Genomic DNA, 20572 nt, shown 5'->3' on the forward strand with positions numbered 1-20572 from the left:
GATCAAAAATTTTTTACAGCACGCCGGCTGAGGTAGCAGTAGCGGTTAAAGCGGGATGAGCTAGATAACGGTTGCGTCGACCCTGCGGCAGAGGCGTGCTTTGCCCAGATCCATCCAAAATCATTTGTTTCCTCTGGGAGAACTTCGTATTTGTCCAGGTTAACCCCAGCGTAATTCCAGTCAAGCAACCGCCTGATACGTTGCAGATTATCTCTAGAGAACTTGCAATGCTAATACACCACTCGCCAAGGAAGGTCGGCATAGCGAGAACGTTATCCCTGCGTCAGACAGGTTCAAACTTTCGGAACGCAGTTACTTTATTAACCACAACGTCGTGTTTGCTAATTTTGAAAATTGCCGCTAACTTGTAGCTCACGAGCTTGGGCTCAGGCAGATACTCTTTGACGGTATCCGATAATCTAGCTTGATTACACAACCGACAGATCAGATGCAATGAGTGCATCTACATCATTAAGAGCGTTGGCAAAGAACATATAATGAGCATTTCATGATGATTCCACTTACTTCGAATCATGCATCGACTATGTTGCTGAAACTTCGTTAAGTCTTTTCCTCTTCTTTGTATTTGAAATGTACACATGTTGTTTAACGTTACTCGGAAAAAAAGTTGAGGCAATTTTTCTTTCGCGACAGTTAATGCTACACTTACCGTTTCAACTGCCCAATTAACATTTCGGTTCGAGGCGTAGGGAACAAATCTCACTCTAAAAAAAAGCAATACAAATAATAGAATTTTTACAGCTCTCATAGCTTTCCATGTAACAAGGCTATCGGCTTCTTTCGCACTAAAATATATATATATATATATGAAAAAAAAAACGTATTTTCACTCAGCTCACCAGGGTATATAGGTTGGTGTAATGCTTCGAGTATTGTCGATTGGATCAAGAAGCGATCGCTGCCACATACGTCTCCCTATAAACATCCGATCGCCATTTTGTTGCTAGCCAAAATCTTCGACGGACAGCCTGTCAAGAACCAGCATACCTGAGCTCAAGCGACCATCTCATAGACACCTGTAATGAATTCCTGCGAAAAAAAAATGCATATACATATGTGTGTATCTATATGTATTCCTGCGAATACAGTCAATTTTTGCGCTGTTGTTCTAAGAAGGATTTCGAACGTTAAAGTTCTAAATGAACGTTTTCGGAACTAACTATGCCTAGGGTTTAACTCAGGATCTAGTAAAAAGAAAACGGTTACAATTACTGACGTTTTGCCAAACCTAGTTTTGAACAATGTCTAGTAAGGTGTGTTCTATTTAGATCCAAAGATCTACGTGTGGCTATATAGCTGTCAGCTAAAAAGCTCGATGTATATATAGAGAGATCCAATATGAATGGAACAGGCAATAATACGGCTTGAATTTTTTCTTGTCATTAGTCACAAGTCTTTCTTTATTTGTACAGGAATTCAAGCTTCGACCCTAGTCCTGTGGAAAAGTCCTGCACTGTGCACGATCAGACACATTAGGGTTCCTGGATAAAAGCTTTTGTGGGCGTCACGTTACATGGGTTCAGCTGAATTTGTTTGCTTTACGATGGATGCGCGAAACTTTGCTCAAACGTATCCGATTTACATTAACGGGACCTGCAATGTCGTTCAATAATAGCATCAACGAACGAAACTATCCCGCCGATATTGATCTTCTCTCCGGTATTGGTAGTCTAGATCATAAAGCCGAAAAATGTAATTCTCAATAAAAGGTTACACTGAATATTCTAAATATAATACAGGTACTATACTGAGTTGTTGGCTATCTTTAAGGCAAAGTTGAAGCAAATCGTTTCTAGCTTTAAAATCAAATTACTAAGCTAAATTTGTGCCACCTTCCGCTGTTTTTCTAAGAACATCACGTTCCGACTACTGTAGAACTTCCATGGTGGTCCGGCCGAAGAGCCGTGTTGATTCCTCTATTAAAACTAAATTAAGACCATTAGGAAATTCTGCGGAGACCGATACAAACGGTAGTTAGTGGTGCAGGATAAGAGCTACCTACATGAGAGATGCGTTAAAATTTTCCATCAAAATTTTCTCGCTGTTTGTCCGGTTGCCCAAGATATATGTGGCCTGTCATTGACGACTTTTCTATTCACTGGGCCGATTTAACGTTTTGGGGTCCGAATCAATCGTTTTAGTGCCAGCAACTCATAATGCATAATTCTATTCCAATACATTATCATTTACCATTCGTACCGTTGCCAAAAATTGTGGAACACTGCGAAGAGCACCTTTTACATTAAAATTTTCAACTACCTTTAAACCGTTTCTCACAACAACGCATCCGTACCATAAACGGTACAATTTTTATTAACACAGACCCGATGTGACCCATATTATTTAACGTAGGTGACGTTTAAGCCATATAGCTAGAGAGACCGTCAGACCTTCCGAGTGATTCGTACGTGTCTCTAACACATTGGGCAAATTACGTACGACTCGAGTTTTTGTTTTCGTTTCACCATTTTTTTTCGCTAGCCAATAGGAAGGTTCGGTAAAAAGTACGTCAGTGTACTTCCATCGATCCGTTTGCAACGATCAAGTAAACAAGCTCAATGCGCTATAGATAGTGTAATAGCATGAAATTGGGCAGTTAGCAAGGCAGGTCTTGTCGGGCCTACAAAAAAACGTCCTCGTTAGCTCATAAATGCTCGAATCGAAAAAAAAGAAAAGGGATAAAATAAAAACAGAAATTAATTAATATCGAAAAGAGGCCAATGGCGAAAGTCTGTATATCCTGTGAAACAGTTCCAGCTACCAAAGATACAACGTCTACTGTTTGTAGTTAGCTCTCCAGTGTTTGATAGATGTAGCTTGAAACTGAAGACTTTTCAAGACGACTTTTAATATTGCCACATCTATTATATCTATGTTCAGCGATTATAATTCGAAAATAAATACGTTTTTAAACCTTGGTTAAATTAAGGAAAGGCTTGTTGTTCGAAGACAGAATAAAAGAGGTCTTCGGAAAAGGTCATCTTCGGAACATCGATAAGGTAAAACCAGAACATAGCGTGTAGCGGTTATATCTAGGTTGGTGTAAATAATCGGCAGTAATTACTGTTTGTTTCTTCCATATAGAAAGCAATGTTAATTATTATCGCTAATAGTGAAATATCTGGCATTAGTTCGCTGGATGTTGATAGAAGACCTTTTGTATCAAATACAGTATCCTGCCTTGTTTATCTAGAATCCTTTAAGTACATCCTGCTATCTTAAATCTAATTGCCTGTAAATCACTGTAGCAACAACCTCTTATGATACCTACTCCTGTTAACAAGGAGATTGATTCATCGTCACGTGTAGCCAGTGCCGTCGTGGTGCCCTGAAGCGCGTAATTTCGACGTTTCGACAATATCGACAAATGCTATTTGCTCCGGCCGAATTAAGTCAGATCATCTATACGCTCTGTTCATTTACGCACTACATAAGTTCATTTCTCAGAGTCATACATCTTTTTAGATTAGATTCTAGCCAACTCTGCCTACCGTGTGATGAACGACCAATCTGTTTATGAATCACTAGGTTTCTTCGTTCGCACAAATTACCATAAACAACACGAGATTTGAAATGTATGATAACAATATTTATTGATCGATGCTATTAAAACAAAAGTCTCGTCGATTTTGTACGTTTTTATTTTCGTTCCACCATTTTTTTTTTAACAGAGGTCTTCTCTGATGTGGGCCAAACGTGCGCCTAATTGGGAAAAGTGAGAGGGCCCTATTCTTGAAGCTGGATCTGTCCAAGGTACTTTAAGCAGCAGCCTTACTACAAACGTTCATACAGTTTATAATAGTCTGTAACTTCCGGAAGAGTAGAACGATTGTATATGCATAGCAAATGTTCTAGTAAAGTAGCTCATAGCCATTTTTATGGCGAAGAGCTACTTTACCTTTAAAAAAATGTTTACTACAAATCGGAGCTTTGATCTAGACAATAGTTCGAAATTTGCGTCTAGTCGAGATGATTGCTGACTATTCAGAAATTCCGTTACTGCTTCTTGTCTGCATTTTGTACCTAGTTTACCTTATCTGGCTTTGTTTTCATCGTGTTAAATTAGCTCACCGAAAATTCCCGCTGGACATAAAATTCTGGACAAAAAATCCGAGTGTAAGCTTGTAAAACGTTAACAAAACGGGAAATCTCACTGCATCCTGCCATCTCTGCCGTTGCTATCAAAGGAAGGCGATCTTTAGATAACGGTGAAGGGTAAGCGATTCGCAACCTAATGGCAGGCTTAATCTAGGGATCTCATCCGATACCAACGGCAGTGTACAGCATGCGTTACCTCAGCCAAGAGTTCTATATTGGGTACTCTTCTTTACGACAATTCGTCTCAAGTGTTAAATACTATCTTGTTCTATAATTATCTATTGAGCAACGCTATCAGTATCAGCTTGCTCCCCTCCATGGCAGGCAATATGCAGCCTAGCATGCGAGGCAAAAAAAACTATTGGCCACATTAACTATGGCAGTGCCTATTAGGAGCATTCGAATTCTTCGTTCCATGTATATTATCTGTGTTATTCAGCGAAAGCCTAGACCATTTGTGCGTTAACAGCCTCCAGATGATGCGCGCGACAAACAACTTCCTGGCAACGTACCAATCATCGCCCAAGTAACCCAATCAGTGCATCGTATAACGCTGCCCCTAACATTAGCCCGCTTAACGACTGTCCAAAATGATCCAAAGTCTAATGTTTCACCTTGAAATTGAAGCCTAAATAACCGTTTTCCCAATTAAAGCTAGAGGTATGTTCTTATCAGCCGCCTTTTTCTAATAGCCACGATTAGCTATTCCTAGGGCAACTTAGTAATCGGCACGCAATAAGCAATCTCCAGTTTGGAATCTTGCCGGTAGCCACGCTGGCAAAAATCAGGGCACTTTCGGCAGCCAACCGTTAATAGGCCTCGAGGACAATCTTTTACCAGTGGACGCCCACACAGCTAATGCAATTAGTGGGATCCTGACGGTCTATAAATACCGGCGCGCACGTCCGGTCCGATTCCCAACAAGCATACTGTCGGTAAATACCCTCTCAACACTCGTCCTGAAGATCGAGTTCTCGGGTTGCGTCTCGATAACAGTGTACTTGAAGCCTGGCAGCCAGACAATTACGTCAAGCTTGTAACTGGCTAAGAAAGATCTTTCTTGACCAATGAGCTCCCACCGTCAAACAAAAGCGTAACATTTCAACACCGAATTGCTCCAGGAGGAGCATAGCATAGCATAGGCCAAGGCAGGCCCTGGAACTACAGCTAAATCATTGCACAGTATTATATAGTAATATATGTATATTTTTATCTAGGATTTACCTTCAGCACTCTATTTGTTAGACATTTTACCTAGCGTAAAAAAGACGGCACAAACCCAATGCGTGCTTTGTATCGAGCAATGTTGCATTGCATAGGCTGGCACTTTCTGAAGGCAAATTTTTCGTTGGTCCGTACTGTGACGAACTGTTAAATACGTTACGACCAATAATAATAATAATGCTAGTGAAAAATATTTCGAAAAAATCGTATTTAATAAACACTGCGATACGGATAAGTTCGGCAAATGATACATATGAAAACGTTTCGTCAATAGAAGGTGTTTTTTTTTTTTTTTTACTATAAAATAGCTATTCGAGTGCTTGTGCAATCGGGTTTTGCAGCGAAAACGACGAACCGCGCTAAAGCCCGACCTAATAATATTCGAGAAATAAACAATGGTTTTGAATTCTTTTCGACAAGACTAGTTAAGAACAAAAAAAACATCTATGTATATCCAAATGAAAAGGCCATCCGTACCGTTACGGTGCGGTATATATGGCCTAGATGTATGTTTTTTTTTGTTCTTTTTTTTTTTATCTAGATTTGTTTTTCACTTGCCAAAAAATAGCGGTAACATCAAATCTTAGTTACTGGCACTACGACTATTCAATTTCAACGGCTTTCTCGATCTGCTACCTACCGCTGTCCGATGGCAGAATGCCTCGTGTTGCCAGCATATAGCTCGGCTTGCTATTAGTATTGATTTTTTATTTTAGATATTTTTATAGTCGACGGAGACATCCAATCAAGCTAACAATCGATAAAGCTTACTTGTTTACTGGAGAAAAATAGTTTTTGACCACTGTATCCTTACTGATTACTGGCAGGAATGAGCATCATGGTTTCATGCTACCAGAATTAGAACAGCATCTTATAAAGGAAAACTCTGATACGATTTTCAACATAGCTCAACAGACAAGACTTTTCGCTGTGGAGGTGCATCCGGTCGAATTGTACACTGACAACAAAAACACCACCAGCGAGCTTAAGCATTCATTTTACCGCTGATGTTTCTGAGCTAAACGGTAAATTTGACATTAAAAAAAAAAAAACAGTAAAACGAGCCTTTGGCGAAATAAGCTGCAAATCCAGTTTCCTGGGATATTTAGTGGCATTCTACTGGCATTAACCGCAACGCTTAATTGTTAATTTTTGGTTGGTTAATTTAGCCAGTATTACCAATGCTCGAGGCGCCTTTATTCATTCTATTGTTGGATTTCTCGTCTATTTATGTGCGTAGTTCGGTCTTGTGGAAATTTAGTTAACTCTGGTCTTCGTCATATGATTGTTTCTTCAATAAAAACTGGTCAGCTGGCCCTTTGCTGCTGTTCATAATCGTATCGTAATAGTCCAGTATCCTCGAAAATACCCGTAGAGCTCGGTTCGCGACTTCAGATATGTCTACGTCGCCAAATTCGGTAGGTATTTGGTCTGTATTTTTGTCTGACAATGACCTTTGCCTGTCGCTAGCTTTGGGTGGCCAAAGGTCAGTCGTTCTCACGGAACGAGTGCCTCCCGGAGTGGACTCAGTCTGTTGAGTGATCTCTATCGAGGGTACTGAATCGAAAGGCAGCTCCGTGAATTCATAGACCTTTACGGACGTATCGGCGCGCAGTTTGAACGGCGATGACGTTGGCCGGGGGGTTATGGAGGCAGTTGCTTTAGACACACTTACCTCTAGGCTCTGATCTGTAGTCTTTTTCGGTGTTAGTGCTTTTGACGTTCCTTGGACCTCAAGCACCGTTGGCTGAGGTTGGTCTGTGGGCTTCTTTATCTTTTGAAATTCCCGTGACTTCTTTGCCACCTGTGGATCCTTTATCGATTTCGATAAAACCGCCGTTGGTTTTGAGGCATTTTCTCTCGATTTTACACGTGCCAAATGTGCCTCGACAGATTTCTTTGTCTTTCCAAACGCCTGAACTAATGTGTTTCCTTCCGATTGGTTCTTTTTCGTACCCTTAGGAAATGAAGCCTTCTTTTGGAGGCTCTTAGACGGCATCTCATTTACTGGATTAACGATTGGCCTGACGGAGGTACCTACTGGTGTCCTCAGAGGTTCTAAATTACCTCTTCCGCAAAAACTGTCATAACTTGGAGAAGCAAACGTGCTTGTAGATGCACTACCCGTGAATGTAAAAGATTTAGTACGAGTCGTTAACGGCGTCCCCGGGAATCGCTTATTACCCTTTGGTGGTGACAAAGTCCCCCTGGACGCACTACCGGTGAACGCAAGGGACCGTTTAGTCGCTGGTAGAGTACCTAAGGGTCGTGAAAGGATATCAAGGTTGTCACCATCATCCTCATCATCATTATCATCGCGGCTGGGTCCCGTCGCCGAAGATGTTTTGGTCGAACTATAAGCAAATTCACCGAGAAATGATTTTCTGAGACAAACCGATGACCGCGTTCCCGGAGATCGTGAAGCAGCCATCTCATAACCTTCACATGGTGCTACCAAAGTGCTCGTAGACTCACTGCAAGTGAAGACAAGTGAGCGTCTGCCTACGCCCGACGAAGGCTCAGAGGTAGTGAACCTTGGTGACTTAACACTTCTCGGTGCTGGTGTAGGCGGAAGTTGGAAAGATTGCTTACCTACCCTATAGCGAAAATCATTACCCTCCGGGAGCCTCGACGGCTTTGGCATGCAAGACGGCGGCACGTGGCTCCACATAGACGTAGGTGATTGAATGAATAGCCTACCGCCGGCGTCCTTATCCGATGGCGGCTCTACCAAAGAGTGTGTGACTTCCGATGACTGCGTCCAAGAACTAGAGATCCATGCTCGAGGTGTCGTACTCTCAGTCGGTATGCTCTCGTATGAACGATCTTCAGTTAGTATACTGCGATCGAGGATGCAGTGAAACGGGTTGCTGGCATCAGCTAAATATATCGGACCTGCGTCCGATAGCCGCCTGTACTGGAACGTTCGGTCCGTCAGTTCGTTCCTGTCTCCTGATGCCTTAATTGCTTGCGAACGGATGTGCTCTGGCGCCCCCTGCTCTCCTCTGATTGTTTTAGTCATGATCTCGTTACAATATGTATCTAATTTAGTGTGTTGCTGGTCTATCCAAAACGCAACAGAAGCGAGGTCTTCCATCAGCCTTTGCCTCAAATGCCTGTCCTGCTGATCGTATGGCATTCGCTTTAAAGCGGCAAGCTGCTGTTGAAATTTAGCCGCCTTCTGGCTAGCCAGAAGCAAGGCCCGTGCGGCTTGCTGAAACGCTTGGACATGTAACGATGGAGTACCGCCCCCTCTAAATCGCCTAAGCCTTCGAGGAAACCTAATTCCTTGATCAAGTCTTCTGACGGCGTGGCCCGTACGACGCGGACTGCGTCGAGAAAAAATGTGACGCCTTAGCAACATTATTAAATTTCAAGTGCAAAAGCAATGGTTATTATTGGTATTTCTGAGTATATCTTCAATTTTCCTTATTATAATATCTAACTGGTTGACTTTGCTTTTGCAGGACGAGCACGAGAAATGTAAAGAGATCAGATCCAAACAAACTTCAATATTCTTCACCAGAATTAGTAAATCAGTAACGTTAGCTTCTAGAAATAATGTATAGTAATAATATTTTCCTATGAATCTCGGAACTGGTTGTTTCACTTTCTGTTAAATGGTAGCTATCTGTAATTTTGTTTTCGTTAGGGTTTTATGCGGCTACAAGAAATTATTGTTTTGTCGTCACTAACGGCTACCAGGTGGAAAACAACAACGATAAAATAGTGGGCCAGTTTTTCTGTTCGGTAATATTACTTATCTGTAATGACTGAAGCCACAAGGTCGACTTTTGCCATTCAATGTGCCTACACTGCGTATATATATGGATAGAATTAAATAGCCTTACTGGACTGTCTCTAGGAAGGTTCACATCTGAATATGTTTATAGCTTCACGGAGTAGGCTACTGATAGAGCTCTCGTATAGAAATTAGATGGGTTATTGTGGGGTGTGTATAAATTGCTCATCTCCTTCTATTCAACGTAGAGGTGTTATTTGGTTGTTTATCGTTCTTGTTCTGTCTTCTCGCGTCTCTTAATCTGGCTTGTTGCTAGATACATGCATTCTGCACGTTCTAATAGTGTCACAGGTTGCGATACGGATCGCACGATGAATCCAGCCTGGTGGACTGCCGCAACGCCAGAATCGAATAGGAAAACAGTGTTTGAGTACAATGATGCTCGTGCCCGGCATAGATACATGCGTTGCTATCTATCATCAACCGTTCATAGGGATCATATGAAAAAAATACAATTCTATTTTCGCTCGACTAACGAAGAACCGTATGGTATCGGGTAATTTCACGCAGCTGGTGTGGAGCCCCTTAGTCGATTTATGTATCTGCGTGTAGAGAACATTTTTTTCTAGTATTCAATCAGAATTATATACGTGCTGGGCGTAATACGAGTATATGGATTCCTGAAGGTGGTATAGGGAATTTTTGGTGATCTCTGATTTTCTTGTTCTTAATGCATCTAGACGTGCCAGGCAGAATACTAAGAGAAACATACGATAACGGAATTACTGCATCTCCTGTCGGATAGATTTAAAACTGCATTTTTCTGCTGTGTATAACACGGCGTCGTGTACCGACAATACCCATGAAATATGGCATTAAGTTAATGAGCACTTACTTATCCATAGGTTCCAAATTCTAATGCGACTTAAACAAATGTGAATACGAAAAGAATATAGTTAGTGCCGGTACACGTATTCCATCTGTGGAAATTTCTTGTTAACACATGTGATTTTTAATAATCAATCTAGGAAAAAAGTTCGGGCATCTTATCTGAGAGATATTATCCTATGGTCAATGATCTGCACCAATTTGCTTAGAAGTTGTTTCAGTTAGCAACATTAATATTTTTCATTTAATAGATGCCCTTTATGCAATAGCCTCTAATTTTAATCCATTAATTTTACTTTTCAACGATAATAAACTGGTATTTGATAAGTATTAGTAATACCGCAAATCGATCTTTTGTCGGTTTCCCTCTGTTCGAGTTGAACCGACGAAGCACCCTGTACGCCGTATGTGCACATCTGTTATGAGGCTCTATCTGCTAGAATCGTTATTAATAATTATAATCACGCCGAATCACACTAATAACCCGAGACCCTGAATCTTCCATAGGTAGCTTGTTAGCTTGTTTATTCATTTAGCATGTTGTATACCATTTATCATATGGCCACCTTTCTTAATGCACAGCCCGTACACGTTCCTGACGTTCGAGCAATGATTTTTGACACCCACTGCTCTGCTAAACATTTATTGATTCATGGACTAAGGCCACGGGCTCGTGATTTATCTGTAGTGTGTTTACTCATAGTCTACTATTGTTTGTGATAGTCATCAAAATAACTTGAAACAAGCATTAAACTTACACAACACCCTGCTTGTGTAAAGTCTATCGAAAGACAGATAAAATACTACACAGTTTGCGTCATCTTATCATAAGCAAGTATCTACCCCCACCCAGCGAAGATGACTGATATGATCTGACGTCGTTGAAGGCCTAGCACTGACGGAAGATATGTCACGTATGCCCTATAGACAGGACAAATGCTATGATACTGGAGAACCAAATGGACGTTACCTGGGTACGAGCTCGAGCGCTTGCGCCCCACGGCTTTCCTAGTGAGATCCCAGAAGCTCCAGAGCTGGAAGCTAAGACGCACTCCAGGCGGAAAGTCAGCGAAGGACAAAAAACAGATGCAACTAATGAGCTACTGTTTGTTTACACTGACCGAAAGTCTTTAGAAAAGCCAGGCATGGCTTAAGAAAAGTAAATAATTATTATATATGCCTTCCATACCTTTTCCAAGAAATGGTATATTTGCTTTGAATTACAAAATTAATGGTACACGATGAATATAAGAGAGGACCGATAAATGATTTTTTTTGAAGTTTCCGTCGCGTCAAGCACTTCTGGAGACAGTCGCACCAATGTAACCGTAGGGTGTTAGGCCGGACATTATGACCGACTTCGAAATTGATTGAAAGACTTGGACTAATAAACAGAATCCCTGTTGTTAGTACATCACTGCAAATAACTTAGGCCACATCATTACTAAGATTAAAGTGTGTAACGTTTCTCCGGGTTAAATCTTTTGAACCCGAGTCTCTTAAGTCGGTGCGGCAAATGCGGGTGTTTTTCTAGACTCCTACCGTTTGCTTGAATAATAAACTCTACCATGCGAAAGTAAACATGGCAACGAGAGGAATGATCGTTAGATGGACAAAAAAATTAATGGCAGTCATTTAAGAGCTGTAACAGTCGCGCCACTTTTCGAAATAACAAAATTCTCAAAAGTTAGCAGACGCTTTTATGATACAGTGGCGTCATAAGGCTCAAGCATAGTGACGCAGCAAGTTTTTTTATGTACGTACTTGAACGGTGATAACAAAATAAGTTCATGTAGTTAGCTAAACAGGCGTATCAATTACAAAGAAAAAATGTTTTCGGTTATACGCTAAGACGAATACAGCCTCCAAAAAAGAAATAGTATCGCAGTAAAATGAAGATAGTAGGTGAAGAAATTCACTCATCTAAAACGAGTAATAACATTTCAAAAAAGCTTCTTAAGGCCCTTTTCAAAGAAAATAATGCTATCAAAAAAATGATCCTAAAGTAAAAGAAATGTGCTTCACGGAGTTCCCCAATATATACTTACATCCCAAAAAAGCGGCGTACACAATGTGATGTTCGCAGGATGGTCTATTTAGTGCAATCTGTACGATTCCGCGAGAAAGCACTAGGTTGGTAGAAACGTATCGCCAATTTTTCTAACCTAACAGAAAATGTAACATTCATTCGAATTATAGCAATAAGTTAAGTTATTATTATACGACGTTACTCTACCTTTCAACCGTTAATAACACATACTCCTTCTTGCAACACATTTTAGATCTGGTATGGCTTCAGTCAGCCTTTTCAATATTCTTTGGTATATGAACTATTACTAATTTCGTTTGTCAATGATTGCAACATATAGTTGGCGCAAGGTTTAAAGATTATAGATTAAAGAACCTCTCAGGTTTGGCATTGTCTTAGAAAGGGAAAAGTTTGTCTATTGGGTTTTTGTGTCAAACAGTTTTACCTACTTGATATAAATGAACTATGCGGAGATCATTGATAACCGTCTTTTTCTTATTCCTAGTATATAAAACCCTATGAAACAAAAACTAGCCCCTTTGGCAATTCTTGACAAGAAGCTGTTATCGGAAAAGTGTGTTGTTTGGTGTCGGGCGAGATGCTGAAAGACAATGAGAAGCAGCATTTGTCTGCGTTTTTGCTCTGTTTGTAGGACATGCGAGCTCGCAATTTTTAGGTGAGTACCACAGGCCGGACTATACCCAAATTGTCCTTGGTTTATATCTTTTTGGTTAACTAATGAGCTTTTGTCAGTAAAAGCTCCTATACCCCTATTATTTTTTGATCAAGCCAATATGTAATATAGTGACATGATGTTTAAGAGTTGCCGAGGACGGTGAAACAAATAGATTGTTTTGCCGGGCTCGCTAATGTGAAATGTTCAAGTCGACACGCTATCCATATACCATCTTCACTTAGACAAAGCACGTATATTCGCCTTATTGAAACTCTACTTAAGATAGCTATTATGTTCTCTGAAGTTCTTCATTTCTGGGTACGTTCTTTAATAGTGTATTTCTTTGCATTGTTCAAGATATCTCGACCGAAAATTTCTCATACGTTTTTGGATATAGCGAAAATCACATCTTTCCGACACGCCGCTCCTAGTGTAAGGGCAACTCAAAGATAAATCTCATTCCATGTTTATGACTTGTCGCCATAAGGCCTCTCATAACCAAGGCTTCGATACCATGACGAGTAAGAAAGGGTTCGAATCCGTCTTTTAAATTTGCATCTGACGCGTATCGTTTCATACGCTTATATCGGGTTTGCAATGCCCTATTTCGATACAGAATCGTTTAAAGTAAGCCGAAAATTTGTGATCCTTGCGGAAATGTGCAATTGCGTAAAACTGCCTCAGATTGAAAGCCAGCGCATATCATTCTTGCCCCATAATATCTAAGCTAAATATGTAATTCTAGTCCTCGCATTAATGTGAATAAGCTATATCGTTATGCTTGTTTTTGAAAATCTGCAAACCTGTTGATTCAACCGGTACTTGATATGGCGTTAATATATACGATTAATACAAAAAACATATGTTTCACTGAACCTCTGTTTTCTTACTTGAAAGCAAAGGTTTTCACCTTTATCCCGCAACTGGCTCGAGCACACTGATGTGAAAACGACTGGAGGTTGAGGCTGAACATTTTTTTATCCCAAACGATTTTTGAGCCTTGAGGTTTCCGTGCCGCGTTGTCTGCGCCATTGTTATTGAGAAAGATACGCTTTGAAAACTTTTTGCTAACTTTTCATAGTAAGCGCACGACCGAGTATCTTCGACTATCTACTCAAGCATCGATGTAGTCATATATTCTCAATTTCCTACTCTTTAATCATATCTGTCATACGGGTTCTATATGTATATACCTTTTTCGTTAAAAATTCTTGTATTTTTTGTGTGTTAAAGGAATCGAACGGTCAAGATCTCTGCTTCTAGGCCAAAGTGACTGCATTCTGAGGTACTGTGACCACATAATTGTCTCTAATACTTCCTAAGTCGGCTTTAAATGCTCTTTGTCAAGTAAACCTCTTTAAAAACCATCATTGACCTTTAACAGTCCATATAAAGATGTCGTCAAGGTGACTATAATGTTGTTAGATCTAAACGTGAATTTTCGTGGGTTCTTGCTGCAAATCGTAAACAATAGTTGAATCCGGAAACTTTAGGCATATTATTATTATGTTTTAAATGTATGCCATTCTACTGTACATAGCTATAAGCCCAGACATACGTAGGAAAATAAGTGGGAATAAACGCCACACTTGAGCCTAATGTCGATGGGGGATTTCCACTTTTCACAGTGATCAGATATTAGTCAGTAGTTCCTGTGTTATAAACTGTAGGAATTTAAAGAGAAAATGAAAAATATCTTCGCTTTATATCGCGCTGTAATATATATAATATAATAAACGTATCGCGCTGCAGCAGAAAACTATGACTAGAAGTTTTGTTCATCACATTACTGTTGACCGTATTTCTCTTACAAAAAAAGTTGTATGTTCATAGTTTTTTTTAAGTATATGCAGACATATGGGACACAAATAACTGGTAATGATATGTACATGCAACCAATATAAATATATGCATGATTAACAGATAAACCAGTTTTTCAGTGTGTTTTATTATATTTATTAGCTTAATTAAAGTGATACTTAACAACGAACTGCCCTATGAAATAGAAACAAGGTACCAGTACTCGTCGAAAGCTTCTTAGATATCGACGGGACCATGATTGAACATTTCGTGATGGTCTGTTTGCTGTCTTCTGTAGCCAGGTTCTTCTTGCGTGGCATGTCCGTAGTGTTTCCTGCTGCGCTTGCTGGTTTCGAGGAAAGTACAACAGACAAAGGGTTAAACGGTCGAGCGAGAACAAAGAGCCCCCTCTGTTTTCTTTTCACACCTTCTTGTCGCTTGCCTCTTCCTTGAGGCTAAATGATCTACAAGATCTAAATAATCTACGTGGTTCGAACAAAGGAAACATATTCTAGGTTATCTCAGTAAGTTACATGTCTTGTAACTTACTGCTACGGCGTGTGCTAGGACTTTGACATCGGTTGAGTTCATCTGACGTTGGTTTGCTGTCGCCAAGCCAGATAGGATAGTTCTAGCTGCTAACGCTTGGCGCGAAAAGTATTTGCGACACCGATAAAGGACCGTTGAGGGCGTTAATAGCTACAGCTCTGGCGAAACCGTTGTTTTTACAGGCCTACCAACAACTTCGGTTGACTTGTGGCCTGTCATCCTTCGAAAGTCATCGATAGCAGGTAATCTAAGTTAGTTTGTCTTCCCTGATGATGCCATCCAGTTCTAATTGGATGTTACACAACTGACCCGGAACAATCAGCAAAACATTGATGGTACCGGATGGCCCCATGCAAAGCCAGTGCTGCGCTGATCAGCGCAAAAATTAATGCTATTATTATAGTTGTTATTGGAAGGATGACTGTTGTGTTATAATCATGTGTGGAGCACGTGGACTGCCACATAGGGCGTACGGGTCATACAGGATTGATGATTTGGGACGAACTCATAGTGAGGGCAGATGGTCATTCCTTCGAGTAGGCGACAGCGAGGTTGCTTCAAAAGGCCGTAAGAATCAGAACGCATCAACAATTCATTATGGACAATACAATACAATTTATTAATATTGTAGCCGGACAAATGGCTGTCGACTTGCGGTAGCAACTGCATGATGATAAGTTTCATTACCGGCATAGATGACCGCGATGATTCACCATCGCAGACTTCCAGTTTTTCAGCCACTCCACATCTATATCTTGCGTCATCAGAAACAATTCCTCAAACCCCTTCTTCAGAGCTTCGTTACGACGCAATCAAGACGCATGTCACGATTTTTTTATGATCCTAGCTATACGTGCCAGCTCTATTTTCCTATCCATATATACGAATAAGCATCACGGTAGTAAAACTAGCATAGGTAGTAGAGCCCTGCATATGACAGGGAAGCTTGTTGTGAAAGAGTTTGCTAGCGAATAGGTAAAGAAGTAAATAACAGTGATAACCTTCCAGTCTGAAGATCTCTTCAGCTTCGATTAGCTTTGCGTTTTTTAATCATAGCCCATTCTTTGTTCTGTTGTAACGTTATTCAAACGTTCAAACGACGGGGATCCGCGCCTGATTCAAACGTGGATCAGGCGCAGGTTGATAGCATTTATCACTTTTTTATTATTTAACATTATATATATGTATATTATTATATTTATTCTGTTACATTTATCTTCTGTTTCTTCTTGACACACGTCACACTAGTACGGCACACGTATATCCAATAGGCATGCAGCAAAGGCTATAAATGTATCAGTTATTAATTACGTGCACGACGTAAGTTCGTAGCTTCTGGGAGGACGTTCGCAACTTCAAGGAGCCTCTGAATTTTGAGTGCGTCAACAATTCTGTATTCGCCTGATGCCGACTTTGCTCGCATATCCGCTTCAGTGTCGAAGTAAAGGACCTACACTTACGAAGTCTCTAATGATCCCGCTTGGGGACTTAAAAGCTGTCTCCCGAATCAAGATCGAACACTGCTGGCAATAGAGCTTTCGATTTTTCTCTAACACAGGATTCTCCAGCAAATCCCCACGATTTAGAGGCATCACTTTGTAGTAGTCCAAATGTAAACTGGGAGAACAAATTGCTATAAGACTGCAGCGTGTGTATGTATTTCTAAAGATCATTGTAATATACGGACCTAGGTAGCTGTAAACACTTTTCTGACATCATCGGTATAGCTGGTGAATCTTTCTTCTAAATCGTCAATGGCTTGGTTAACATTTCAATTTATTTGTATTAAAAGGTAAAACGACGTGGAAGAACATTAGTCGTATATATAGTACAGCCGTTAACAGGCCGTTTCTGAAGAGTCGGCATTCACTGCATCGTAGACCCAAAGTCAATTAAATGTTCTGTATGCAACTTGAAAATCTATGGATCTAGCAGGAACTGCCTAATTCAAAATTCAGTTAGGTATTGAACGCAGGCCATTTGTCGCAAAATCTGTAATTAATAGGAGAATTGTATCTTTTACCTCGAACTCGAAGGACTGATAAGGAGAAATGATGATTTAAAATCGAAAGGCAAATCTGTAAGGAAAGACCAGTATGCATCAACCTCAATGTACCTAGGGTTGTGTCGATGGGGAGCAGAATGTTTTTCTACATAGAACAGAATGACCAAAGTGCAAGTTCAAATGTATCTTTCAAAATCTGAATTTTTTTTACAGCAAGACGAACTATCTTTTTCATTGTTTGTCACCTTAACAGTATAGTATGGAGATTTCAAGGCTGTCGAGACAATCGTCTTTTTGACTTATGACTGGAGACAGGAAATCTGAAAGAAGAGATTCGACAGTTTCAATAATCAGCCGATTCAAATCCGACCGAGATTTTTCATCTATAACAATACGTTTTAGAGTCTCAACTTTCCTGGAACTTGCATTGAGATGTTAGTACAGTTAGCACCGATTTAGGGCATATCGCACCACGTTTGACAACCCTCGATATTGAAACTACGTGACTTAAAAAGATTGAATGTATATATCACTGTTAGGATCGGCGTTAACAGCATCTGAATTTATGTTGAATATTAATTCCACTAATAGCTCGGTTGCATAGAGTCTTTTGAGTGTTTAGCAGCTTCTAAATACACCGCCTACCATACCGTAAGTACCGGATCCTAAGAAAAGGCCAAGGTTTCACCGTCAGTGAGTCTTTTCGGCCCGATAGCTTGTAAGAGCTCCTTATATGTACTATATTTTTTTTTTCACTTTAATGGCTCAACTGAACCCAGTGACATAGAGATAGAGCCGAGAAATCCTTTGATATATGTCCAGCTGGCATAATCGCGATGACATTTTTTATTGTGGCAGTGAACCACTTATTCTAAGCTACAACTATGCCAGCCAGAACCTCAGTGTTAGTGAGCTGAGCTGCTGACGTGACGGTATTGGCCACCTGACCGCTAGTTGCGTTCAGATGCCCACGTCTCGCTTTTTGAAGGTATCAACATTTCATATCTCTTCTGTTCATAAATTTCTTTTACCTTTGAGCGGACAGACCCACGGAGGGGACAGTAGAAAGGGAAAGCGCCTTAGAATTGACACGTTTATGTCCAAATTCGCTGTGATTCTTACAGGTCACCTCACTCCAGCTTTTGACCCGTCAAGCATGGCAGCAGGACTTTAGCACACATAATAATATAGTACACCACAAATATATCACTCGAAGATATCATTTGAAGTAAGTCAATTCTGCCTGTGTGGATTATAATAAGCTCTTTGACAACTTATTTTTAGTGACTTTCAATTGCTGGCTATGAAACGTGCTTTCGGGGCTAATATTATCTCATTGTCAAACAAGCGATTCTTTCAGCTCTGGTGGTCCTGGCCCAATTTTGCGTTAGTTGACGGTCACCAAGGTATTGAGACGTGCAGGTATAATACTAACCTTCTGCGTGTTCTCTTCTTATGTTCGTGCACACTTAAGCCAAAGCAAACAATCGCTTGGGCTTTGCGTAAGGGTCGAACTGGAAGATCCTACTGTATGACAGCAATTCATTTCCTTGTAAAGGTGTTCTCTAGTTTTAAGGAAATAATGGCACGAAATAGTATTTCCGAACCCTTTTCAATATTTAAGAATGGTTTCAATTAGAGGCTTTGCTCTCTCAATTCTCTTTGGCTTTTGTTCACTACCTGAATCTATTCTTCACTAGATCCAGAGACCTCTGAGTATTGCTTCTACTTTCTCACTGCGAGCTCCCACAAACCCCCTGAAATAGACGCCGCACGGATTGCCTGTTTTACGACCTTCTTGTTTTCTGAGCTGCTTTGTAAATTTCAGCGGCGGCCTTGACTGCTAACGCAGATCTATCTTTCATTGTCAGCCGTTGCCACTTCTATAGAGGCTTAAAGTTGGTGTGAGCCAGTTGAGAATGATCAATTGCGTGCGACTTCGACTAGTTAGTGGAGAGGTACTCGCTATGGTGTAACGGTAACGTGTTTGCGTCCTAAGGCAAGAAACATAGAACTGATGTAGATTCCATTCTGGGCATGACCCCACTTTAGCAAAAGCCCGACCAACAATAGGAAGTTCGGTCCTCTGCTTAGTCGCTTGCATCCTGAGAGATCCTTAAAGCCTCACTAAACGTAGCTAAGGCGTAAGGAAAGTGGAAGGGATAATTCAAGGTTAGTTACAAAAACCTGATAAAAAAAAACAGCAGCAATACAGCGGACAAAAAAGAAGCTTCACTCACAGTTCTTTAACGGTGAGAATCGTAGAACCACGCTAGATGATCATGTGTATCAGCACTCTTGTTTCATACAAACCGGTGCTTGCTTGTACGAAAGAAGCTGGATTTTCAATCACCCAGTATTCACAAAAATAACGTTTCGACTCAAAGAGGATCTGCCGTTCTATATTGATTAAGATTGCAATGCTCGGCACGTAGATTTCTTACACGTAAGTAAAAGAATTACGTGGAATCAGCATAACCAGCGCCTAGGAAGGTGTTCTTCGTGTAGCATAGGTCTTAGATGTCAACGAAGCAGAATTTCTTCTGTTATGAATTAAAAAAATGTATATTCCAGAAACAGTTTCATTTCCCCTTTACGTGCAGATGAAAGAAAGGTTTATTGGCGTTTTCCCAAGCACAAATATAATTTGCTAATAAAGAAAAGTTTACTCTTACTTCTTCGCTTTCGTCTGGAGGTTTCTGCATAAATTCGTTTTTATATTCCTACGGCACGTTTCGGACGACGAAATTTCCGGTTAAAAAGGACCAGGTGGTATTGCTTCAAATGCCGTCTGTAATACATACTACATACCATATGTGAAAAAGGGAAGCTATTTTGTATTCCTGTGCAACGAAAGCGGATTCGTCCCAAACCAAGCGACAGAAAATATTTGAGATTTCGAGAAACTTCGAAATATATTTTTCTATTAGCTCTAGATAGGTATCTGTTGACGATACTATGTCCGCAGAAATTTTTTTCTTGCGGCTATCGATTTAAATCAAACGTTGTCTAAATAAAGTAGTATTCTATTCCAGCCAGCAATTATCAATCCATCTTTATATGACGGCCCATCACGGATGACAGTGCTGACAACTGACATGAATGATGCATCTTTTTCGACGAAGAAGCTTTTGGAAATGCACGCGCTCTTCTATTTACTTTTTCAGCGCAGAATCGTCGATACCACGACCTTGTTTGCCGTTCGATCCCTGCTCTTCCTTCGGAGGTTCATTCCAAGAACACTTTTTTTTTTAGTCCTTGTTGTAACGCTGATAGGAGCTTTTCTCTCTATTTCAGCTGCCCTAATATCGATGGCAACATCACTGTAAACTGGAACAACTCAAAACGAATACTCCGCGCAAGAAGAACATTTCATTTATCGAGTTTTTTTTCTTTATTAAACTCTCGTTTATGGGTCTCACTCTGAGGGGACAATGCTTTGCACAGCAGGACGCTTCTCAAGTACACCTGCGTGATTTCCCGGCCCCTCTGTATTCGCTACAAGTAGATCCGATCCTTTCAGAAACAATTCGATCTCAC

The sequence above is a fragment of the Varroa destructor genome, unplaced genomic scaffold (genome assembly GCF_002443255.2).
Source record: "Varroa destructor unplaced genomic scaffold, Vdes_3.0 BEIS01000007.1, whole genome shotgun sequence".
Taxonomy (NCBI): domain Eukaryota; kingdom Metazoa; phylum Arthropoda; class Arachnida; order Mesostigmata; family Varroidae; genus Varroa; species Varroa destructor.